At 41.2% G+C, this 26713-nt stretch overlaps 1 long non-coding RNA gene across 1 annotated transcript in view; it reads left to right on the top strand.

Moving 5' to 3' along the window:
- Positions 1-3972, top strand: part of LOC109145625 — a 28474-nt gene extending 24502 nt beyond the window's left edge. The window contains exon 8 of the long non-coding RNA XR_005602419.1: positions 1994-3972. This is a non-coding gene — a long non-coding RNA (uncharacterized LOC109145625). The remainder of the gene's footprint in view (positions 1-1993) is intronic.
- The last annotated feature ends 22741 nt before the right edge of the window (positions 3973-26713 follow it).

Raw genomic sequence — 26713 nt, forward strand, 5'->3', positions numbered from 1 at the left:
AAGGAGCCTGAGTGAAATTGAACTGCAGTTCTGCCAAGGTGAAGCTGGGTTCGTGCTCAGCTTGCTCAGGATGCTCAGAGGGTGCTCAGGCATTTCCTTAGCTTTGGAAGCTGGAGGTACGGAGATGTTCAGCCAGGATTTATCCGCTGGTGAGGCACCTCCAGCGCTGGGGTCATTTCTGGGCCCCTTCTAACAAGAAGGACACTGAGGGGCTGGAGCATATCCAGGAAAGGGAACGCAGCTGGGAAGGGCCTGGAGCCCCAGGAGTGGCTGAGGGAGCTGGGAAGGGGCTGGAGAATTCCTGAGGGAGCTGGGAAAGGGGCTCAGCCTGGAGCAAAGGAGCTCAGGGGGGCCCTTGTGGCTCTGCACAAGTCCCTGACAGGAGGGGGCAGCCGGGGGGGTCGGGCTCTGCTGGCAGGGAACAGGGACAGGAGGAGAGGGAACGGCCTCAGGCTGGGCCAGGGGAGGGTTGTGTTGGACAGCAGCAGGAATTTCCCCATGGAAAGGGTGGTCAGGCACTGGAAAGAGCTGCCCAGGGAGGTTTAGAGTCCCCATCCCTGGAGGTGTCCAAGGAATTCTTGGATGTGACACTCAGTGCTCTGAGCTGTTGACAAGGGGGGAATTGGGCACAGGCTGGACTCCATGGTCTTGGAGAGCTTTTCTAACCTGAAAGATTCCATGATTCTGTGAACCACTTTGTGCACAGTAAAGTCAGACACATCTCCAGGATTATTTGGCACCATAAACATTGAGTTAAAGTTTGGTGAGACAGTCAAATAATTTTTTTCCCCTGCCATCAGCTGAGAATTCTGCTCATTTTGTAGGACTTCAGCTCACAAGGATTTACTGGACAACAGAAAAAGTGGAATTTGAGCCACACATCCTAAGCAGAGTTCATAACAGCCCCCATTTCCAATAACAAAACCAGCAGTGACAGTGATATATGGCTTTTTTTATGAGACCTGATAACTGATGGATATGTGATCTTATAAATGCTTAGACAAACTAATGCACATAATTATATTTTCCATTTGAAGTCTATTGCTCGGCATTCTAATACAATATCATTAGTCGGAATGGCCACAATGATACAGCTTGGGCAGTTTGTCACAGTAATTACGGGGTGATTATTTTTGACTGGAATAAAGATTTCAGTTTTAGTATGGTAGAAAGCATAATCACAAATTAGAAACAGTCTCAGAATAAAGAAATATCAGGGAGAGGGACTTTAAATATGGATTACAGTGCAATTCTAAAACAATTTCTTTAAAGAAGTGCACTTATTTGGCTGAAAGTGGGACTACTTTTAGGTTCATAGCAAGTTCCTTCCCAAAAGGATGACAATTACCTAATTAACAGCTCCTGTGTGTAAGGTTTTTGTAAAAGGGAAAATCTGGGCATTGTAAGGAAGGCTTGACTTGTAATTTACATAACTGCTAAAACGGGCTTTGTTTTTTCAGTCGACTCAAAAATACATCATTTGTCTTCACCGTGTTCAGGAGGGTTGATTAAAGTAGACACTGTCCTCACATCTGTATTGAAAACTGTATTAATCAATTGATTAATCACGAGGCATTAATCAAAATCTTCCTTAAGTGTTTTACTTTTGGAGCAGCTCTTAGTATTTCCTATCAGATTCCTTTTAAGGTGTCCATTATAAAGATTAAATTTGGGTGGTAAATATTGAGGGGTTGAAGCACACGTGGCTTTCCCCTTGAAGGTCACAGCCATTGCTCATTAGTGTTACTTTTAATGGGATAAGAAGCAAAAGTTTTTAATATGTGACTACACCAATTAATCAAACCCACATTTGATTTCCTTTCCAGTAAGCAGAAATTTCTGGTGGTGTAAAAACTTTGAATACTTCAGGCTATGCTTAAAAATATTCCAAGAATTTAAGGAATTTAAGCCGTACGTGCAGATATAATGAACTGATGCTCTAATTATAACTGCTGGTTTTTAAATATTCTGCTTTACAAATATTGATTTTAAGGTATCCTGGACAGTTTTCATGAAGGTTGTATTTAAATAATCTAATTTTCCCATGGAGTGAATGAATGCCAAACTTCGGACCACCGTCATGAAGCTTCTTAGAAGTTATATTTGAGTACTTAGTGAATTCAAGTGAGCCAAAGAGGACCTTTACAAGGAAGCTGATCATCTGAGCATTCTGCTCTGTTTTTGCTCGTTCCTGTTTGTTTTTTCAGTCTGAAGCATTAAACACCGGCGCTCCAGCAAATGTACTTTTGGAAGCATCAATCCAGCACAAAAGAACACCACTGATTACAAATCTCTTCAAGTGCAGGCAAATGTCTCTTCATCTCCCAATCCCTCTGTAAGTGATTCTTTAAGAGAGATTTGCTGATTCCTCGTTGTGGCTGCTCTCATGACAGACTGGAAATACCTATTTTCCTACTGACTGCTTTTTCTACAGGGGGAAAAAAAATTTGTAGGGGAAACACCAAACCCAAGCATATGTTATTTGTATTTATTTGGATTTTAAAGTACACCAAAAAAATGTGCGTTTGGCATCCCCATCACCTCTGGCAAAAGTTTAAAGAAACAAGAAATCAAAGCAGAGCAAATTAAATCCTGCAGCCACTTCCCTTTGCCTGAAGAAGCTGCCTTAAAAAATTTCCAGTGCTTTTCTAGGTAGTCCTGTATGTAGAGATTGCCAGCTATTGATTTTATAGTGCTCCTAAGCACTCGTTTTTAGGGGATGGGTTCAAAGTGAACAAAGTACAGACAGAGCTCTATTAAATCTCTTAAATTAAGGGGTATTTAATGATTTGAACAGCAGCAGCCCCTGAGGCTGGGCAGCCTCAGGACCCCCTTGTGCTGCTGACTCTAAAGAGGGGCCCTGAAAATTGGCAGGCAAAGGAACCCAGGAGATCCTCAGGAAGTTTATCCCAACCCAGGGATGGGACATCAGCAGGAGGAGTGGGATTGGGAATGTCTGAATGGAGGCAGAGCTTTTAGAACAGCCTTTCTCATCAGATGATGATGTTATACAGCAGTAGAGTTATTCTGCCTTTAAAGCCACTAAAATCCATGAAAAATTCTGTGTGCCTTTAAAAATGATGCTGGGCTGCTTGTCCTGTAATGATGTGGAAGAGAAACTTGTGCTCTAAATCTTGAAGCAATCAACAATTTGGAAATAAATTCAAACCTGAGTGGCTCTTCCACAGCTGAAAAAAACCTGCTTAGGTTTTGCTCTGGGTGGTGGAGGTTGGTTGCCTTCAGCAGGAAAGGGAATGCAATCTGCACAATTCCCATTAGTCCTTCCTCCTGCAAAGAGATGCCAATAATAATTCCGTGGTGCGTTAGTTTGGGGCCGATCATCTTTATCTTGAGCTGCTGTGGCAGCATTGGGAAAAGTGGGATGGGGTTTAGAAATTCCTGCTGGGTGATTTATCCCTAGAGCACCTTCCTTTTTAACAGAATTATGTTCACCAGTCCCTCAGTTTGGGTCATGGAGAACACTCATCCCGTGACACTGATCCCATGACACTGATGTGGTGGATTTATCGGTGGTTTGTTACCACTGATGGCTTTTTGTTGCTGTTTTGGTTTGCTTTTTATTTTATGGAAATATGGGCCAGAGAAAGAAAATATTGAAATATGTGAATTATAATATATATGATATAAAATACATACTAAAAATATAATAATAATAATATAAAGGATTATTGATTCACAAAATCCTAAATGGTTTGGGTTGGAAGGCACCATAAAGCCCATCTTGTCCCACCCCTGCCAAGGGCAGGGACAACTTCCACTATCCCAGCTTGCCCCAAACCCTGTCCAACCTTGCCTTGAACACTTGGAAAATAAAATATTTAATGTTTAGTACTTAATATTACAATTATATGTAATAGTTATTATAAATATTGGTAAATTAAGCATTTTATTATATTCACAAAAATAAAAATACAATGTGGAAAATATATAATATAATTAAAATTATTATCATTTGTCTGCAGCACCACCAGGCTGTTTGGTGTGAGATCTTTCTCTGAACATTGAAAATATATTTCTGTGGGTTTTAAGAAGATGAAATTTATCTAAAATTTTGTTCTGAATTAAATTTTTATGTTTTGCCATGGATTATATTCCTTTCCTTTCCTTTCCTTTCCTTTCCTTTCCTTTCCTTTCCTTTCCTTTCCTTTCCTTTCCTTTCCTTTCCTTTCCTTTCCTTTCCTTTCCTTTCCTTTCCTTTCCTTCCTTTCCTTTCCTTTCCTTTCCTTTCCTTTCCTTTCCTTTCCTTTCCTTTCCTTTCCTTTCCTTTCCTTTCCTTTCCTTTCCTTTCCTTTCCTTTCCTTTTTCTTTCTCTTCTATCACACCATGGCCTAAAAATTTCCAGATGATCTTGTAACTTTAACAACATTTGTGGGATATCCTGTATGACTGGAACATTAAAATCCATTGCCATTACCTGTTGAATTAAAAGAAAAGGGTGAAGAAAAAAGAAAGAGGTGGGGATGAAATGGTAAAATGTGCTGTGTGTGAGACAGTATCTGTGTAAACTGAATATTTTCACATTGCCAGGTGACTTCCATCCAGGAATCTTTAAGGCAGCAGGTGAGGAGCTCCAGGAGCTGCTCTGGATATTTTTTAAGGTATCTTGGATGTGGTGTTTGAAAGCATTTCTGTAAGCCAAGGACAAGGCTCTGTCTGCAAGCAGAGAGCGCAGGCTGGGGACACAGGGACCTCCAGCCCCCTGGATCCATGGGAGCCCTCTCCAGAAGCTCACTGCAATCCCAGAATTACGAAGGGAGGATCTCCTGGAGCTGTGCTGGGAGGGCTCCAGGCTGCTCTTTCATTTCCAGTGCCTGCAGTTCAAGGAGGAACATGAACTGGCTGACGGGAGTTCCCAGGATGGCTGCAAGTGGGAGCAGCTCTGATGGAAAAGGAGCCTTAGGAGGGGAGGTTTGGGGTCAGCCTCCAGTCCCTGAGAATGTGGGGGTGACCCCCTCGGAGCTGCTTTGGAATGGGAACAGACTGACTGCTCTTTTTTTGACCTGGCAAGCAGTAGTATTTGGAAGCTGAGGTTAGGCCACACCAGCCTGGGACTGAGATTCACTTTTCCTGCAGAAAGGCAACTGAAGTCAGGATGAGATCACTGAGCTGTGGTGGATGCCCTGTCCTTCACAGCCTAAACAAGACCTTAGTTTGGGGTTTTTGAAAGTATATATGTTTAGTTCAGTTTGTACAGAACAGCCTGAGGCTGGTGTTTCCAGAGAGCTGAGTGTCCTTTCAGAAATAGTCACAGCAGCTTTCACATGGGCTGCTCTTCCTAAAACAGCAGAGAAATGCAGCTGGAACAGCCTGGAAAAGGGTCAGGACAGTGGGGCAGGAGGTGATGGTTGGGAAAGGTTTTAATCATCACAAAATCCCATTGGAAGGGGCCTTAAAGCTCATCCCATTACCCCCCTGCTATGGCAGGGACACCTCCCATTATCCCAGGTTGCTCCAAGCCCTGTCCAACCTGGCCTTGGACACTTCCAGGGATCCAGGGGCAGCCTCAGCTTCTCTGGACACCCTGTGCCAGGGCCTGCCCACCCTCACTATAAAAATTTCCTCCAAACATCCCATCTAACCCTGCCCTCTGGCAGTTTAATGAGATGCTTTTTCCCAAAGATGACCATTAAATGGGAACTTTCGCAATCTTTTCTGGTGGGCTGTGACATCCCTTCCGAGTTAAGCCTGGCCTACTTGACAGCTGTATTTGCAGAATGGCCACTGCATGAAAACTCCAAGTAAAAGGTAACTACAGCATTTGTCCTGCACAGAAAATCCTTTGTCTTGAAGTGTTTTGTGTATGGAAGCAAAGGAAAGAAATCCAGAAATAGGTCATAGAACAACCACCCCACAGTGATAAGAAACCCCCAAAAATTCTTACAAATAATAGGGTTTTTTTTCAGGGTTATTTTATTTGGAGTTTAACCACAGCAGTAATACAAGATAAGGAGCCTTCCTGCTCCTGTGATGCCTTTTTCCTCCAACATCCGGGTGAGCACAGGGATTCCTCTGGATGTACTATTATTGCTATTAGTATATATTTGTTGCTATTATTATTACTATTATTACTATATACCAAAAAAAGAGAAGTTTTTTACCATTTAAGTTTAAAAAGAAATACATTTTTAGCTGTCCTATTTCAGCACGGAGCATCCTTTGAACGCTGAATTATCAAGCCTTGGAAATGACCAGTGCAAAGGAAAAAGAAAACAACAATGCACCTTTAATAATGGGGTTGGAAATGTCAGAGGAATGCTGGAGCTGCTCCGTGTGCTGCCCCTGTTCCCTGCCTGCTGCTCTGCACTGGCACGTGTGCCTCGATTGTTCCAACCCCTCGGTGTCTGCACGTCGATGGCACATTTTTGTTATTGCAGAAAGCCTACATTTGACCTTTCTTTGTAATTGTGCCACCAGTTGAATTCTGCTTTGGTTCATGGCAATTTACTCCATCCTTTGAGAGTTCACTAGTTAATTATTGCCAAGTGAATTTTTAATTTGCTCCGATGATTGCATTGGTGAATGCAGTCATTAGCGGGAAATTTATTTTAGGAATTGGCACTAGAGGGAGCTAAGTAATTGTATCATTTATGGATCTGGGACGGGGAGAAAAAGAACATTCATTAAAAACTTGCTTTTTTTCTGAACCTGCTGATTTTACAAATATGGCAGCTATGCCTCAGCAAATTAGAAGTGATAATGAATTAGTTAATTTTCCTTACTGAAAACCGCTATGCTCAGATTATTAAGTTACTGTATTTCTCTTTTACCAGCTACCAGCCAGTAAATTAGGATTTCTAGGACTCTTCTGGGAGGAGGAATTTTTGTAACTATTATCCTTGTTTATCATTATTTTGGTCTTAACAGAATTAAAATACTCACAGATACCCTCCTGAAGTATCCATGTGCTCCCAGATGCATTCCAGGATGGATGGCCCTGTCGGATGCTGAGGCTCTGTGAGAGGAGCAGAGCCTGGAGCCTTTCTGGACTAAGCCAAAGCTGGGCCTGGACACAAAGTGCTGCATTTTCAAGCCCAAAGTTCACTGAAATAAGTGGAATCCCATTTTAATTCAGTGGCAGCTCACTCAGAATTTTTGTCTTTACTGTTCGCCTTTATTTTAGTGCAGCTGCTGGAGCCAGTCCAGAGGAGGCCACGGAGATGCTCCAAGGCTGGAGCCCCTCTGGAGCTGGGCTGAGAGAGCTGGGGGTGCTCACCTGGAGAAGAGAAGGCTCCAGGGAGAGCTCAGAGCCCCTTGCAGGGCCTAAAGGGGCTCCAGGAGAGCTGGAGAGGGACTGGGGACAAGGCCTGGAGGGCCAGGACACAGGGAATGGCTTCCCACTGCCAGAGGGCAGAGATGGCTGTGAGGTGGGCAGGCCCTGGCACAGGGTGCCCAGAGCAGCTGTGGCTGCCCCTGGATCCCTGGCAGTGCCCAAGGCCAGGCTGGAGCAGCCTGGGATAGTGGGAGGTGTCCCTGCCCATAGCAGGGAGGGGAACTGGATGAGTTTCGAGCTCCCTTCCAACCCAACTCATTCCATGATCTCCACAGCTCCCAGACCAGCCCCATGCTGGCTCCCATCTGGAATGTGCACACCTGTATCCCACAGCCTGCTGGGGGTGCAGGTGTGGCTGTGGTTCGGAAGGTCCCAGAATTATCCCTAAACTGCCATGCTGCAGTTGCTGCACTGCTCGGGCCAGCTAAGGAAATGGTGACGTTTTAGTGCGGTACAAACTGTGTGCAAAAAATTTCCAAACCCAAGAGCTGATGCTTCCTTTCTTTACCAAGAAAGTCACCTCCCAAGGTAGTGTGCCCAGTAAACAGAAAGTAATGCAGACAGATAATTAAAAGAAATGAAAATCCTGAATCCAAGACGTAGCAACTGGCCTGGATTCTTTGATAAGGGTGAGAACCTCTGACTTTATAATGAAATACCACTGATAAAAATTCCTGAAATGTGGTGGCTTTCTGAGCCCCCACCTGTGAGCGTTTATGTAATTTCCCCCCAATTTTGTCCTTTATTCAGGCCCTGGGAAGGCACTGCCTCTCCCACACCCCCACCTGGGAGCTGTACTGGTTTCACCTGCTGAGCATCAGGGCCACTGCTTTGAAGTGGGTCCCTTTTCCCAGAGTTTTTTACCTGGATTGAAGGATGGGATTACTCTGTTGCTGGTGTTGGATCCAAGGATATGTCCTCCTTTGCATACTCGCAGAGGTAGGTGCAATCAGGGCCAAAAATGAGGATAATACTGGGGGTTTTGTGTTTATTTTTATGCTTCCTTGTATTTTTTTTTTTCCTGGGATTTTAAAGATGTTCTACACCTGCAGCCCTGAACAGTTATGAGTGTCTTTGCTAAATTCTTTATTTCTGTGTTGTATTCCCTTCCACTGCCCAGAACCTTTTCCTGAAGTTCCTCAATGAAAAATCCCTGAGCCTTGCAACTCAGTTTCCTGTGAAATCCTATGGAAAGCAAACACTACATTTCATGCTTTTGATACTACACCTATTGTTCAGCAGGTTAAATTGATATAAGGAATAACATTTTCAATCCAGAGCAAGTTTTAATTTTCTCTTTTGTGCCATACATGTGTGTGGGCAATAGGAAAAATTATTTGGAGTTCTGGTGGGGTGGGTGTGTTCCCCCAGTGGCTTTACCCATCCTTGGCTCCAAAAAGAAACCTCTGGGGTGGGAACTATGGATGAGATTGAGGAGTTTGATATTGCTGTGCAACAACTGGGGCTCAGAACCAACACAAATTATTTCTATTCCTAATAGAGTGGCTTTTGTTAGGAAATATCCAGCTATTTCTGGCTTTTCAAACCAGTGCCAAAAGGTTGGGAACTTAGAGTGGAGTAAAACCCCTCTTAGGAAGGGCAGCGCTCAAGGCATCTCTGCTTTTCCAGAAGAGTTTATTTTTAATTCCATGGACTCGACTTTATTCTGCACCTAAAATCTGTGCTCTGAGGGTCAGGGATTACAGGCAATAGGGTTTTTAAAAGTGTCTGGGAGAACTCTGTAACTCTGTGTCTACTTCATGCATTTCTTTCCAAATTTCATTTGGAAGTGAGGGAATCTTGTAGCATCTTTTAGATACTCTTAATTTTTCTTTAGGAGTATCTCCGATTGATATTAAACCCCATCCCTGGAAGTGTTGAAAACCAGGTTGGACAGGGTTTGGAGTAACCTGGGATAGTGGAAGATGTCCCTGTCCACAGAACGGGGGGTGGAACAAGAAGGGTTTAAGGTGCCTTCAACCCAAACCATTCTGTTGATGTGCAAGGATATGCAGTGCTAGAAAAATCCTGGTTTTTCCCTGATTTTGTCAATCAAGAGCACAGGAAAGGGTTGGAAGGGTATTTCACACCCTTTACATGGACTATGAACCAGCATCAGGCACATGGAGATTTCTCTGGGATGTGATCCATCCTCGTGGTCTCCCAAAAATCAGGTGGTCTACATTCAAAGCCTGGAGGATTTGGAAGATTTTTGTTTTTTGGAATGAAGTGGCTAAAAATAAAATATTTCTTTCACAAGAGACATTGATTTCATATCAATTCTGCCTGGCCAGAGAAAGAAAAGAGAATTGTACTGGTTGGTCTGATCATTAATGCCATGTCAGAGCCCTCTGGTCACAGTTTTGCTGATGTCCCCAAAACAGGACAGATTTTTTATTGCTTTTAGGCCTGAGAACACAGAGCCTGGTGTTGTTCCAGTCCATAAGGAATAAACCAGTGCTCTGTGTGTCCCATCCTGCCTGGGAGGAGAAGCCTTTAACTTTCAGAGGGTTATCTCAGTATTTGCCTTCAAATCCTCTCTTAAAGCAGAGCTTTTCCTACCTTCCTGAAGTGGAAACATAATAAAGGTTCTTTTTTCCTCTCCTTCTTCTTTTTTTTTTTTTCCTCTCCTTCTTCTTTTTTTTTTCCTCTCCTTCTTTTTTTTTTTTTCCTCTCCTTCTTCTTTTTTTTTTCCTCTCCTTCTTCTTTTTTTTTTTCCTCTCCTTCTTCTTTTTTTTTTTTCCTCTCCTTCTTCTTTTTTTTTTCCTCTCCTTCTTCTTTTTTTTTTTCCTCTCCTTCTTCTTTTTTTTTTTCCTCTCCTTCTTCTTTTTTTTTTCCTCTCCTTCTTCTTTTTTTTTTTTCCTCTCCTTCTTCTTTTTTTTTTTCCTCTCCTTCTTCTTTTTTTTTTCCTCTCCTTCTTCTTTTTTTTTTCCTCTTAGGATAGGCTGAGATTCTGGGGCACAAGATGGCAGCAGAAGGAAAATTTGCTCCCACCGGAAATACCTGACGTGTCTAAACTGCAAAAATCTGACTTGAGCTGTTGCTCAAGTTTTTAAAATTATTTCAGCAGATTTAATGAAACTTCTTACTGAAGACAGTCAATCACTTGAGCATCTAAAAAATCCTCTCACTCTTTCAAAGCCTTGATGATTCTTAAAAAACAAACAAAACCAAAACAAACAAAAAAGATTTTTAGCTCAAACTTCTTTCTGGTAAATATTTTTGCTGGTTCCTCTCCTTCCCTCCTGTCCCACTTATTTACTTTCACCAACAGGAGACTTAGACTTTCTAAGGCAGTTGTTCAACAGCTTTTTTATGTCAAAAATATCCTATGTATGCCTCTTTAGTAGGTACTTGTCAGGGCAGTGGGTATTGTTCCTAAAACAAAGACAATTTATAACAAATTAAACCCTTCCATGCTGAATTTGCATATTTTAGTCCCCAAATTAATTTTTTTACTAGAAATTGCAGCTTTGGTAGAGCCTTTGACTTCACTGGGTAAGGAAATGTAGGCTTTTAGGTCCTGAAATGAGAAATATTCAACACATTTTGGGTGGTTTTGTATTACAGTGGCTGTTCTAGCACAGTGGAAGTTGGAAAAATCTCAGTGAGGTTTTACCTTCATTTCCCCAGAGTTCTCCTTGGTTTGGCTTCATGGTCCTCATACTTTGTGGGACAGTTTCCTGATATTTGGTGTTTGCTGTTCTGTGCTTTGGAGAGCTGATGCTCTATGGAGTCATTTCATGTGCGCTCCAGGAGGTTTTCCTGGACATGCTCATGCAGCAGAAATACCCTTTTAAAGTGAATTTCCAAGGTGTGCTACTCTTGGAGAAATTATTTGGCACCAGCTTCACTTTCTGGAGCTGATCAACAAATCCCACAGATTGTAGGGAGTACCTCTGGAAAACCTGTGCATTTTCCCTGAGGCTTGTGCTGCCCATCCATGCAGTTGTGGCAAAAGTGTAAAAGCCAGACACAAACCCTCTGCATTTCCTTTGTTTTTACTCCCCTGTGACCATCTGCAGTGGCCCAAAAAATAAATATGTGGTGGCCAAGGCACAGCTCTGGCCTTGAGCTTGGCCACTGAGGGCCCCAGCTGTAAAAACTTTGGTGGTGTTAGAAAGCACTTGTGACACTTGAAGTGTTGGTGTGAACAGTTTCTGAGAGTTTTATGGAACATATTCCAGGGTAACAAAGTTCTTGACTAGAAACTCACATTTCACTTAATTCCTTGTGGCCATTATCTAAACCACAGTGATTTACTGCACCTTTTCGTGCCTTCATAATCTACCTACCTCGTTAGGCTGCAGTTTATTCCACATAAAATAGATCCTACACAACAAGAAGAAAAAGAAAAACCAAATAAACCACAGTGACCCATTTGTTTATACAATACTCAAGTATTTCTGATTCTCTCCCTAAAGATGGAATCTTTCCTGTTGATTACCAGGCATGGGGTGTCCCTGGGCACCCTTGAGTTCCTGTTGCCTTCTGGTTTGCCAACAAATAGATGTTGAAGAGATTCTCCAGGTAGTAATGGAGAGCTTGGAAGAAGTCAGATCCAGTTATCCTTATACTTTTCCCTGAATTTTTAGACAAATACAGATATTTTCCACTGCCTACATAGCTGCAGAAGGGGTTGCATTGGTGTTTCACTGGATTGGGCCCCATGATCCCGAGGGGTCCCTTCCAACTCAGCATTTTTGGTGATTCCATGATTTATTTCTCATCTTTTTCATAACCCAAAGGGTGCAGATTTTTCTGAAATCGTGGTTGGCCTCTCCTGCAAGACTTCTGATGGTTGGAGTCATTTCCTACCCCAAATTTGATTTTTTTTTTTTTTTAATTTGCGGGTTTTTTTGGTTTTTCATTTTTTTTTCCTTTGTGTTTCTCCCCACCTTTAAGGTATGAACTGGTGGATTTAGTCGGGCTCCAGCAGCACAGCCACTGCTGTAACAGTGATGGGAAAGTCCAGGGATCAGATATGAGACTTTTCCATACCAATTATCATTTACACTTCATGTATGACCAGTTTTTCTTCATCCATTTGCCTCCAAAAAATCAATGTCTGTGTGTAACACATAGAAAAATCTCTCTCCATATCTAAAAACTCTAAAATATTTTAAATCTCAGAGAAGGCTGGGCTGTTGAATAGTTCACTAAAACCTGAAATAAGCTGAGTATAATGTAGAATTTGGCATGGTTCAACTGATGGCAGGAATGAATTCATTTCCATGCTGATCTACATTTCTCATGGTGAAATACCTTGATTTTTTGCTGTGTTTGGTGCAGTTAAAAGGAGGCAGCACCTGATTTTCAGAGGGATTTTTTCTCATATGAATGAATTTCCAGCTAACTCAGCTGTCCTGAAGGTTCCCACCTCCAGCAAAACTACACCAGACTTGGCTTTTGGATAGTTGTTCAAGATCTCTGCAGCAAAGAAATCACTTTCATCTACCCAGGTGTTTCTTCATCATTATGTGAAACTGAGTTCATATGATGCAATTATATATTTTTTAAAATGTTTTGTGTTGTATTTTTTATTTCTTATATTCGAGTTGGGTATTTATCTGAATTTTAGAGTTTTATTCAGAACTATTAGAGAGGGTGGGTTGTACATGGAATACAAGTCTTGTTTCTCAGTAGTTTTTAATAGGAGCAGTTTTAGCACCCTCAAAATAGTAGGAGGGGACATAAGAGAAGGAGGACCTCAAAATAAGAGGAAAGACAGTATTTTGAAATATTTTTAATTCATTATACTGTTATTATTCCCACTTTTGTTGTTTCAAAACTTGTACCTTGATCACAAGCCCTTCAGATATAAACAAGGGGAAGGCATTCACCTTAAACACTTTCTTAATTGAGATTTTTTTTTTTTTAGTGTTTATTTGGTGCCTTGGTAGCTCTCTTAGCTGATACGAAGAATTTGTATTTTTCTGCAAAATAACCTGTTGCCATCAATGAATTAGAGCTGAACTAACATTAGGGAAAACCCCTTTCCTATGGCTCTGGTTTATTCCTGCCATCCGAGGGGGTTGTGCCTCTCTCTGCTCGTCTGGTTTTCAGCACTCTGCACAAAGTGAGTTTTCAGTTGGGGGTGGCAATATCCTCTTCTCTTTTGAATGAAGATCCATATCCCACCACTCTGCAGAAATGAGGAATTTTAACATGTCCTACTGAATTTTGTGTGAGTTTTGTGTTGTCGCCTTTTGTCCAAGGAATTAAAGCCCAGCAGGTCTGGAATTAGTTTAATGAGCTTTAATCCTGTTGGTACCTGAGGCTGAATCTTCATCTTTGGCATTTTCATGTTGAGTTTTTCTGATCTCCAGGTGAGAGTTGTGTTCAAACAATGCGCTCCAACCCCTTCAGAGCCAAGATGTGGGTGTGGGATGAACAGGAAACGTGGCTGTGGCTGGGAATGAGGGGCAGGGATGAGTTCACAGGTCTCACGGAGGCAATTGCTGCTGTTTCTTTGAGGGCTACCCATTAGGGGAGTTCATTAATAAAGGCAAAAGTACCTCGTTCTGTTGTATTCAGTTTAGGAAAATCCTGCCTGGTCTGTGGAGACCAAAGTCCCCATCTCAGATTGTGTCAATAATGACTCCAGTGCAGCCAGGCTGATGCTCAGCCATTTAATCAAGGAGCTGGGTGGGTCCAGTTGTTGTTGTTGTTACTATTATTATTATTACTATTATTATTATTACTATTATTATTATTACTATTATTATTATTACTATTATTATTATTATGTCAGTGTATCCAAAATCCATGGATCCAGAGCCACAGAATGGCTTGGGTTGGAAGGGACCCTAAAAACCATCTGTTCATGGAGCCTTCACTGTAGGGTGATGGAAATCCAGGAATTCCCTCCCTTGTGTGCTCAACTGCACCCCATGGTCTCCCAGAGAACAGGTGGAAGATGTTCCCAGTAGGATTCCCTGTTGGAACAGCATGGTCATTAGGAAATACACTTTTGTTTTTCGGAGAATGATAGAATAACAATCTCACCACGTAATCAACAACACCTTCAGCCAGTCAGTGAATGGTAATCTACCTTCAAGGTTCAGGGAGTGCTGCATTATTAAAGATGTGCATGTTCTCATCAGCCCCCACTGTCTAACAGCTAATTACTGCTGAGATTAACTTGATTTCATGTTAAGGTTTGTACATCAAATACATCTGAAATTTGAACATGAGGTAGTTGCTGGATATATCTCAAAATTAAAGAGTGAAAGTCCCTTCCTCACAGTGGCTGAAGGAAACTCTGCATGGCAAGTTCCCTCACCGCACTTTTCAGTGAAATACCCACTGGGGATTTTGTCTCTTTGGTTTTTTTTTCCCAAAGAAAAATGGGGGGAAAAAAAAAAAGGAAAAAAGCTCTTTTAGACTCCTTCCAGTTGATGCTCCATGTTGTGACACGTCATGTAAAACTGCATCTGTTATGCTGAAATAAGAACATAAGAGAGACACTTTGACATGAGGAATCACAACACGAGTGAACAGCAGGAACACTGAAAGCTCAACACGGTTCTGTTGTCAGTAACCCCAGCCCTGGGAGAGATGAGGTATTCCAGCTCCACTCAATCCATGTTTCCTCCCTAATGGCTTTTCCCCCTCACTCCAGGCCCAGCCCAGCCATTTCCATAGGGGGAAATCTCGTGGTAACTTGGAAACACCAAAGGCAAGGGAAGTTTTGCCTGAGTGGATCCTGCCCAGGATCAGGCCCAGGAGGTTTTCCTGCCTGTGAAGTAGAAAATAGACTCAGATTAAGCGAGCAGACTTGTTATTTGACAGTTTATAAAATATTTTAGTATCTTTTTGGCAGTAGCAGTTCGAATGTTGGCAAATGTACACATTGCTTGCAGTTACAAAACCTTGTAATGAGTATTTTCCACTGTAATAGCAGTGAGCTGAAATTTGGATAAACCACTTAGACTTGTGAACTCTGACATGCCTGGTAACTATGTCTTTGCAAAAGAATTTTGTCAAGTATTGGAGCTCCTACTAATAGCACATCCATCTTTCTGCACACTATAAATCTTAAGAAAATTTCTATTACTCTGCAATTTGTCTGGCTTATGCTATTTATTAGCCATTTTATTCTGCTGCTTTAAGAAGTAATGTGATGTTCATTTTATTGCTGGTTCAATAAATTGTTAATTATAATGCAGTGATTGCTGCTGACGTGATTTAAAAGCCACATTAGCACTATAGCATTAAGTTTTAACTATTTTACCCTTCAATTCCCTGTTTATACAACAGTAAAAGGAAAATAGCCTTAGACTAATTTAAAAAATGAAGGTACTTGTATCTATTGATCACATGGTATACCAGAAACTTTTGTTGTTTTTTGTTTTTTTTTAAAAAAAAAAGGTTACATTCAGGTCTAAAAAAGGAAATGCACTGGCTGAGCACGGTCTTACTGTTCAGCAAAAAGTGTTCTTAAAGCAAGATTAACCCCAAAGTTAAATTAACAGAATTACTTAGTTAAATTAGGACAATTGGCCTAATAGATTAAAGGAACAAAATACCCAGATAAATCATAATCATTTTATAGTTATGTGTAGCTTTTGGTGCCCATTTTGTATAACAATGGAGCAGAAAGGAGGCTGAGATTGGAAATTGTACCTATTTTCTCCAAGAATGTTGTAAATGGGATTGGAGGAAATCTCCGTTTTGCTGATTTAAAGTAAAATCTAATTGCTGCAAGTCTAATGATCTATCCTTGGCTGAGCAAGGAGAGAGAACTGACTCAGGTCCAGAAGCCACACACAAATATTGGGCAGGATGGACAGGACCATGGAATTCTGAACCTGGGGAAGCTGAGGACCCTTGCTGCCTCTTGGAAATATGTGCCAGACATGGGGATTTTGGGTGAAAGTATTTGCTTTTCTTAGTTACAACATGTGATTAATTTTTTTCTTAATTGAGAAAATACACTGAAAAAAAATTAGGGGATAAAATAGAATAACTACAGGAAATTGGTGCACAAAGCTGTTATATTTACATATACACACATATATGTTTAATATCCATGAAAATATGTAGGAATGGATCCAAGTCTTCTTGTCAATCAGGCACCACCACCAAAACTGATGTGCAGCTCTCAGAGACTGGGAGCTAGAGCTCATTAATTCAAGCAGAGCCCTTTAAATACACAGGAGAATGTAAATTTTAACTGTTCCCATGTGCCCCTGCCATGGAGCCATCCCATTCCACAGGGAATATTCACCATTATGGGCTGTCACATGGTCAGACTTTCAGGCTGCAGCATCATCTGAGTCCTGGGCAGGTTAAATATGGAATTAATAATACAAAGAATTAAAATAGGAAGCTGTGGTTAGGAGAAATTGCCTGGTTTGAGGTTCCCAGCTCATCCCTCCTCCAGCTTTTATTGGGAGATCTGGTGCTAGACAAGCCAATAAATCACAACAAAAAGACTTTCCTTGCTAGTCAGAGAATTGTTGAAATGAATTAAACATCTAAACCCTTTAGAGAATCCTAGAAGGGAGAAAACCTACCTTTAAGTGTCTGATTGAATTAAAAAATCTGCCTGGAAGGGACATTCTACTCTTTAACTAAGTCAGAAATAATTATTATCTTGAAGACACCATTTTCAAAGGTGGACTGACAGTGGTTTTGTTGTAAATAAGAGCTTAAATTATTTTCTTGAGGGAAGGATCATTTCCCAAAAGAGAATAGTTTCTGCCAGGATTTAAAAAAAAAAAACAAAAACCCAAACCAAACCAAATGAAAAAGGAAAAAAAAACAAATCAGCACTTTACCCCACACCTGAATTTTGATATATATGACTTATTTTGATAAAAATGACTTATTTTGATGAATCCTAACTTTTTCTATTTAGTCACCCCTCATTTTATTTGTGTTTAATACACCAGTTGAACTGCTTTCATAAAAGGATGAGTCTGGGCATGGGTCACGGTAAAAATTACAGAAATTAATTTAGATAGAATTAATTTAGACAACTTAGATAAAAATTACAGAATTAAGAGGAAAGTTTGGCTCCAAGATTTCAGGCTTTGGGAGCAAAGATCTGAGCTAGAGGGACTGATAGAGCTTGTGGTGCTGTCATAATGTACTGAAAATCCCATCCATGACTTAGTATCACAGGACATTTCAATGAAAGAAATTAGGACATAAAAAATTACTATGGCCCCTATTAAACAGATTTAAAAGTGGTAAACTAATTGCAAAAAGTAATGGGGATGTTTTCAGCAACATCTCATGGAGATCCAGCCACGGCCGAACGCGTTTCCATGGAATGAATAATGACCTGGAAAAAAACTTTTAATGCTTGCAGATCACACAAGAACTGGGGGAGTGATAAATAAGGAAAGGGAAGAGTAATTTGTGGAAAATCCAGATTATTTTGGAAGAAGGGACTGGCTTTTGGAGAGAGCTTCAGGGGTGACTTTGTGCTCCATCAAGAAGCACTGAGGAGTTGGTGGGGAAGGGGACAGTGCCACGAACCCAAGACAAAAACAGACTCAACTTTCTTGAGGAGCAAGAATTTACCATCCTGGTTTTCCAGGGTGGTGAGAGGCTCTGGCCTAGGGCAGCAGGATTTGGATTGGGGATGCTCAGGGAATTTCTGCTAATTCCAAGGTGGTGCAGGTCCTCAGTGTCTCCTCGTGTGGCTGAGCATCCCAGATGCCCTTCCAGGCTGTTGGGGGAATTTTACATTCCAAGGTGTTCTGTGTTAAAGCCTGGTCTAAAACCTGCACATTTGCAAAGGCTGTCTGGAATTTGCTGGGAAAATTCAGATCAATTTGACCTCTGCCAGAGTCAAACAAGAGATTTTGGAGCAGGAGGCTGTGCTGGTGATGCTTTCAGTGAAACTCCCAGCCTGGAATTAATCCCCACCCCAATTAATTAACATAAATTACATGAGGGAGTGGATCAGTGGGGGACAGCCCTGCTCTAGAGGAAGGTTGGAACTAGATGGGCACGAAGGTCCCTTCCAACCCAAATTATTCTCTGATTCCCTGCATTATTTGCCCCTAAATAAAGGAGAGAAGGGAGGGCTGAACTGCTGAAACTCCAGATATTCACATCTCAGTTAGCACAGAAAGCTCAGCAGGCTGTAAAGGGGATAGAAAGGAAATAGTTAAAAAGGTAAACTTAAAAACAACACCACAAGTTTACTGAAAACTTTCCACTTAGGAAACTCTGTCAGGAGAATTGGGAGAGAGGGGCTGAAGTTGACAAAGCCACCACAGTGTGTGGCTGCTGCAGCTTTTGAGAAGTGTTCAAACTGCGACTTTGGAAATGCCAATCTACTGCTGGCTCTAAGTAGGATGTAAAAAGTTATCCACAAAGCCATAAGAGGAAAAAAAAACTTCTAAAGAACTGTGCAACCAGATGCTTTATGCTGGAGAAGCACATTCTGCAGCCTGTGGATTATTATTTTGTTTTGGGCAATGCTGCAATGTGCTCGGCAATTTCCAATCGAGATGCAGGCACAGTTTGTACCCCGAAGGGTTTGTGCTGGGAGGGATATTCCTGTTTGTGGGTGGGGAAAGAGGTGGGGATACATTCCACAGAAGTCTATTTGTAATAGATAAGTTTATTTTTTCAGGCTGGAACAGAAGTTTAGTTTAGAAACCTCATGTTGGGTATTTTTTCATGGTAGCAGTCAGCCCCCATCCTCTAGAAAGGATTCAGTCCCTACAAATGCTCTTTGAGGGGCTTGGGCACCAAGAGGGTTCTGATGGGACCTGAGGGAAAAGGTGTTGGATGGTCATCCCAGGTATCCTAAAAACACTGGGCTGGCTGAAATCAGGGTATTTTCTTCCTAGAAACATTCAGAATCTGGAGTAGTTGTTATTATGAGAGGTTGAAGCAAAGCAACATTCACAGTGAATGGTGCAGTAGGCTCTGCACATAAGTATTAAACTAATTTTGCTCATGAGAATCATTTTAATCCTTAAATATTTTTGAGGAAGAAAAGAATGTAAAAAAAAAAAAAAGGTTTTTTTGCTTTTATGGTTGAAGTATCATTACACCATAACTGATTTTTTTTTTTTGTGGGTTGTAGGAATTATTTACTACCTAATTACATACCTAAAATAAAACAAGTAAGGAGAATTAATTTCATGCTGACTTTATTGGTGAGCTGATAAAATTATAAAAACCTGAGGGTCAGATAAATCCTGAATTTAAAAAAAAAGTGCTCCATGTATTGAATTATCTACACAGAGGAGAAAAAGTGAGATACAGAAATAAGTTCTGATTAATAAGACAAAGGGAAATGGTGCAAAACAGATGGCATCCCATTTTGCCTTATGATTATGTATGATGTCATTACAAAACACTGGGATTTTTTGTGAGGTGATTAGAGACCAAATTACCAGCTTAACTTTTTGTAAACTTCAGTTTAATCGATAGAATTTTACATCCCACGGGTAGTGGGCTCCCAGAAGCAGTTTCTGAAGCAAAGGTTGCAATGGGCAGTGAAAAAAGGGAGTAAAACCAAAACATTTTTCTGATTTATCCATCAGATTTTGATTTATTTAATCAGTTCTAATGTGAAGCTTTTGTTGTTGAGCAAGTTACAAAAAGTAGAAGGAATTGCCTCAATTTCTTGATAAAAATTCCAGTAGGTTGGAGTGTTTGCAGTTGGAAGCTGGCTTAAGGAAGGTAGAAAGGAGACTGATTATATGGTGTGCATATATAAATAACAGAGGAAATCTAAATATAATGGCCTGTATAGAAAAAAAAAAACCACCCCAAAATTATAAAAAATTCATAGTGGGTGGGAAAAACTAGGAAGGAAACGATGTTCAGCACTGACTGAAAAATGGAATGTGTTGGGCAAGCAGGAAAAAGTCTCAAAGAAAGCCAGGCTTTGGAAAGCCTGGAAAGGAAGGATGGAGAGCCTGATCTGAGGGCTGCATTAAAGTGCCATTAATTTCTCCTGGTGCCAAGACTTTGGGTGGATTGTGGGAACACAGCGGGAGAACTCGCACGGGCAAGAGGGACAAGGTTAAAGAAATGATGAAGGGAGGGTTTGAAAGCTCCAGGCCTATTTTTGATTTTGCTGCAGCAGGGATATTTGCTTTCTTTGCTGTACTCGAGCACTGGGCATTTCTATTTCTGGAAATGCCCCGAGAACGTCATTCAAACTATTTCAAAACTCAGGAAAATTTCCTGGGTGGTTTTCAGTTTGCATTGCAGTTCCTCTTGTCTCTTCCTTCTGAGACTGCTCTGATGAAAAGCAACAGATCCTGGAGATAAATCCACATTTAATCTTTATGGGAATTAGGAGTTGTTTGTACTTTGACCAAAACTACTTCATCTATGTCTTCTCATCTTCATTTTAATCTTTGGTTTAAATCAGGGGAGGGGGGATGTTCCTTAGCAAGATTTTTTACTTTTTCCCCCAGCATCATCTAAAATACCAGCAGAGGGAAAATTTACTCCTCAGGCATTGAGATGCCTGGTGCCAGTTTGGTTTTGTATTTTGGTGTCATTTACTCATTCTATTCAGTTTTAATCCATTTTTTGTCACTTGTGTGTCATATTGATAAATGTTTACTTTAACATGTGCTATTTGTTAAATGAAAATAGACATAAAGAGCAAGCATTATTTTGGCTTACTGAAGGCTTCACTTGTTTTAAAATACTTATTGAATTCTAGATGCCTAAAGTTTCAGGAAGAAGTGAAAATTGGGAGTATTGAATGTGTTTCATTTACAGGTGGGCCAGTCTGGGCAAATTTGGAAATATATCCTCTGAGAGAAGGGGCAGTAAAGTGAAGTAAAAATAGGAAAATATTCTCACATGATAAGCATAAAGTCTGAATTAACAGTGCAAGTAGAGAGGGAAGAGCACAGATATTATAGGAAATAGGGCTTGGAGGCAGGATCAGCTGTGCCCAAATCCTTCATGACAGACCCTTGTCTAACTGGCTCTTTAAGTCTCCACTGACGGAGTTTCCACAATCTCTATAGGCTCTTTTTTTGTTAATGTCTAATCAAAATCTCCTTCTCAGCAGTTCCAGCCTGTTACTATTTATCCTTTTTGAAGTGGACACACAGAGCAAATTCTTTGCAGCTACCACCCTTCTATGTACAAACTTATTACTGCTGATCCTTCCCTTTGGGTTCAACCAGCTCACTCAGCATCAGTTTTATACAGATCATGTTTTCCAGCCTTTTGTTTCTTATCTCAGGGGTTAAGAACTCCTTAGATAAGGAGGAAGAAGAATTGCTGGATAAAATATGTAAAAAATGAGCGGTGCTTGAGCTGGGTGAATATTCAAGCCACAATCAAATATAATAATTAGAAATGAGTTCTGATGTTTTGGGATTGGTTTCTGTGGTTGTGCTTATGTATTTTTATTAGGCTTTGCCATGAATAATAGGGTCTATCATCATCCCCCACTCTGTCTGTGCTTATGTGGAAAGGATTATTTTTGAAGCTTAGACAGCCTTTTATCCCTAAATCTGTTGTTTCTATCAGCAAGCTCAGTGCTGGATCAGGTGCCATTTGAAACGTCTTTATGAAGACATTTTGAAACAATTCTTTTTAATTTAAACTGGTTTTGCAGAAGGAAGAAGGGCCTTCACAGCAGAGCTTGGTCTTTGGCTTGGAAGGGTGTGGGATGCAGGACACTTTCCCCTCCTTTCTCTTCTCCTGACACCTTGTACATGAAACCATCGGTAGTGGGTGAGATCCACATCCTAAAGGCTTCGGGAGCCTTAAAGTTTTAGGATTTGACCACTTTCTTTAAAAATGAAAGCAGAAAATCCTAGAATATCCTGAACTGGAAGGGACCCACAAGGATCATGGAAGTCCAGCCCCTGGCCCTGCACAGACACCCCAACCATCCCATCATATGCCCAAAAATGTTGTCCATGGCAGAAAATTTGTGTTGCTCTTTTGCATCTAAGACACAGACTACAAATGTAAAAGAAAAAACCTAAAGCAACAAAAAAAACCCCCTAAAACCCCAAAAAATCCTTGCCAAATTTTTTCTATGCTTATAGAAAAATAATGGTTGAATATTATTTCACATATATTAACCCCAGAAAAACTAATTTGTGAGGGAGAGAAAAAATCCCTTATGCACACTTCCAGTGATAGAAAGAAAATTAGGTCCTTTGGATTTTGTGTTTAGACAAAACACAAACTTATAGATTTAATTTACCAGATGAGCATTTACTGTTGAGCTGACCTTTGAGAGATTTGCTAAACGTTCGTTTTAAAATCAGGAATTTATTTTAGTTTTATAATCAAAGTTCCCTGTTTTGTTCCCCATCTCTTTTTGGCCATCAGTTTTTCTATCTAGGTTTTGCTATTTTTATTGAATCTAACAATTGTATTACTGCATCTTGTACCAAGAATGGTCATCTAACACTGACAGTGTCCCATTTTTGGAAAAATCCTGGGAATTTAACAGCAATCCATGGACCAAAAATTAATGTAAAGAAAAAGCTGGAAAGTTCTCCTATTTTATTTTTTCAAACTACAGCCTCTGTCCCTCAAGAAATGTGCTACTTGAGTAAGAAAGCCCAGCCTCTGGGACACAGAGGCCCTGAAGGACATTCCCGGGCTGGCAGGAGCAGAGTTTGACTTCCCAACTGTGGGCAAATTCCTCTCCTGATGCCAGAGGATGGTCCCCCCACCCCACAGTCAACACAGCTTAAAACTGCATCCTCAAAAATCTGTTTACTCATCACTTTAGTCTTCCTTGAGCGTGCCTAAGTCAAAAATAGATTATCCCCCAGGACAGGATTTGCCTTATCTGACTTGTGGTGTTTGGGAGGCAGAGTTCCAACCGCCCTCGGAGTCAGGAGAGCGATGGGCACCCCTGGAGCTGCCCAGCAGCTGCTTCTGAGGTTTCCTCTCCCCTTCCCAGCTCCAGTTCCAATATGAGGGGATCCCTTTTTGCTCCCTTGTTTGAAAGCAGATTTGCAGACAGATGCTGACCTGGGCTGGGTCGATGGCTGAACCTGAATGTGCAAGCAGAAGTGAAATTTGGGGCAATGTTGCCTTGATGCAGGAAGCAAAGGTGGAATGTTGGAAGCTTCCCACCTGAAAGATGAGTTCAATATTCCATTTCCCACATCCTTGCACACAGGATGATAAATAGGAACACAGGAAATAAAAGGCAGCTTTCAACCACAAACGCCACTGCAATGTGTCAATAAGCAGAGCTCAGTGAATATTTGAGATATTATTTGAGATATTATGGTGCAAAAAGAGCTTTGCCTTAGGGAGAGAACCACAAACCCAGGATGAAGCTGAAGGAACTGCCTTGTTCCAGTGCAAAGACTTTTTGGGTGTGATCCTCAAGGCCTCTTTGAACTTAATCACCTATCATTCATCAATAATTCATCATATGGCCCTGTAATATGGTTATTTGTTCTGCCTTTTAGGACAGCATTGCAGGTAGTGAAAGGAATGAATCCCTTTGCCATTGCAGCCACATCACCCTCTTATTTCAGTGCCTTCAGGAGACTTAGCTTTATTTGTTTATTCCCAATTAATAACATATTTTATTATTCTTCTTAGAATTCAGTTACTTCAGCTGGGAGGGAAAAGCAAAAGAGCAAAAACATTACAGGGAAAAATGCCTATGGAAAGCTTGTCAAAGTGTCAGTGACCCACCAAGGCTGCTCCATTTATCACAAATGGCTTTGTTAATGCCCAGCCTCACCAGCACTTAGACCTAATGCTCTGCTCAGAGCCCGACAATAGGAGATAAATACTTGATAGGACATCTATTGTCGTTATTTATAATTTAGAACACGCAGCAAAAGCACGATAAAACCTTTATTGGGTGTTTGGAGGTAGATTGTTGTCACCAGTGCCACCCAGGTGGGAGGCAGGGCTGGGCTCAGCCTGGCTGACGGGAGGCCTGGTGGATGGAGGGATCAGAGGAGGAGGAGGGAAAGGCAGATGGAAAAGGAGAGGAGAGGGAGAAGATGGAGAGTCCGAGTGTGACAGCACGGCATCAAGGGGAGAAGGAGATGTTGGGGGAGCTGGGTTCATCCTAAAGCTTTATTTAACCAGCAGGAAAGTGTGTGAGGGATGGGAGAAAAGATTTAGGAGTGGTTTTTGACACGTGTCAGTTTTGAACAGTCCTGGAACAATCCTACCCACTGTGGATGCCGGTGCTGCGGTCCCGCTTGTGGAGCAGCTGCTGGGCTCTGCTCTGGTTCTGGGCAGGGCACTGCTGCCAGAAATGCACCCTGGAGCCTCAGGAAGCTAAATTCAGGTGCTGTTTGGTCAGAGAGACAAGGAACATTTGACTGCTCTTTCTTCTTCCACGGCAGCTGTTTCTAATTCCCTGCGTGAGATGGGGTACGAAAGCACTCCTCCAGAGGAAAAATCCCTACTATTATAATTTTTTCATTACAGCTTAAACATTTTCAGTTTTAAAAGAGAAGAAAAATAAAGATAATTTGCTAGATCTGATTTCTGATGCATTTTGCTCAGTGTTATGTAGCCACATCTTTTTTTCCGTGGGAAATTTGATACATTACTTTAAGTTAACTACATACAAGAGAATACTAAATAAATTCACTTTATGTGCTTCCCTAATTAGTTTTCAGTCATGTAATTCTCTTCAATACAGAGCTGAGAAATCCCCAAGTCTACCTTGATGTAGTTAGTGTCACATACACTGATCATGTGAAATTGAATTTGAATTTACTACTAATATTTAAACACCAAAGCTGACTTGAACCGTATTTCCCCCTTGGATAGAGATGTCACTGCTCCCTGTAATGAGCAGCATTATGTTGAATACTTAAGCCAAGAAGAACCAAGTTACAGGAATGGGACATTAATCTTGGAGAACTGTGGAATTTCGTGCTTTAGATGATGCAGTGTCTTTGCATTACTTTAATTACTTGAGATGAGGATTTTGCAGTGGGTATTGCTTGAGCATATTTTGTGAAGATAGAGTGGGAATATTGAGATCTCCAGGATCTCTTGGATAACTATAAACTGACTACAACCACAAAACTACATTATTTGTATCACCTTCAGCCATTGGATGTATGAAATCCAACAAATTCCTGTATGGATCTCCCTGACTTTGTCCCCAGATCTGAGGGTCTGCATGGGGTCCTGCCAGTCCCACATTTGGGGCAGAGGGAGATGCTGAGTGTGGGTTTGCTGCCACATTGCTGCTCTTGCAACTACTTCACATTCCTTAATTAATTAAACCTAAAAACCTCGGTGTCTCTCTGGTCTCTCCCTCACCTGGGGGGATTCTGAGGCTTTGGGGAGGAACCAGCAGGAACCATTTTCAAAGACCGAATAAATCAAAATACTTCCAGCATTTCTTTCTGCAGTTTTTGGGGTGCTGTGGTCAGAGAGATGGGACAGGTACTACTGAACTTGGCACTTGTGGCCTAATTTGTGTCGCTGTATCATTAACTCCTTACCTGAGCGGATACAAACACCTGGATGGCTTTAAAATACTTTGCAGTACTTGGCTGTGTCATGCCTCAGTGTTTGCTGATCAAATCGTGTGCAAAGTTGTAGAGGGAGGGAAAGAAGCTGGAGCAGGAGATAGCAGAATTTGAAATGTCACTGTTGCATCTCTCTGGAAATGTTTAGGAAAAGCAGGTGAAGTTTAAGTCCTTCTCAGAACCTTTGAAAAGGGTGAATACTGCTGAAAGACCTGCACAGCAATGATGTGGGGAACCCCAGGCCAGCTTTGAAATAGCTCGAGGGGCTCATGCTCTGTAATCCCCCAAACTGGTTCCACTCTCAGTATCGTCACCAGATTAATTGGCACTCATGCTGTAGGTAGAACTAATGAGGAAGATAATTATTCCTTCTGTCATCGCTGGGAGAGGAACTCAGTGTATCACAGTGGCTGAGGAACAATGATTTTTGAGGAAATAATACCCAGTCATCTACAGAAACTTAATGAAACAACCTGCAATACATTGAAAATGGAGTTTTGTGTGTTTTTGTAGCCTTTTCTCTGTCCTTTCTACAAATCCATCCAGATCCTTTATTTACTTATTAATGGGGCATGGTAGATTTGTTCCTAAACACGTTGGATTTGCTTTTCTACTTAAAGACTGTTAAGATGTTGTTTCTAAACTAATTTACTGACCCTGCATAAGATTTTAAAATTCCTCTTTGCATAAGGAATCCTTAAAAAGTGGCAAAAAACCAACTGGTAAATGAGTGGGTTGTGACTTGTTTGTGGAAGATTTTATACATTGATTTAGGGCTTGTTGTAAAACAGCCTTTTGGGTGCCTCCCATCACACTTAAAGAAGGAGTTTGGTTGAAATCAGGTATAAATTTTGCTGTTTTTTTAAAGAGAAGTGAACTCTGAATGCAGAGCTGCATCTTTCTGTATCAGGCTGGGTGCCTGCGTGCAAGGAGAGCCCAAAAATTTGGTTGCTGAAGTTGCTTTTCACCATCT

The sequence above is a fragment of the Corvus cornix genome, chromosome 7, assembly GCF_000738735.6.
Source record: "Corvus cornix cornix isolate S_Up_H32 chromosome 7, ASM73873v5, whole genome shotgun sequence".
NCBI classification, from domain to species: domain Eukaryota; kingdom Metazoa; phylum Chordata; class Aves; order Passeriformes; family Corvidae; genus Corvus; species Corvus cornix.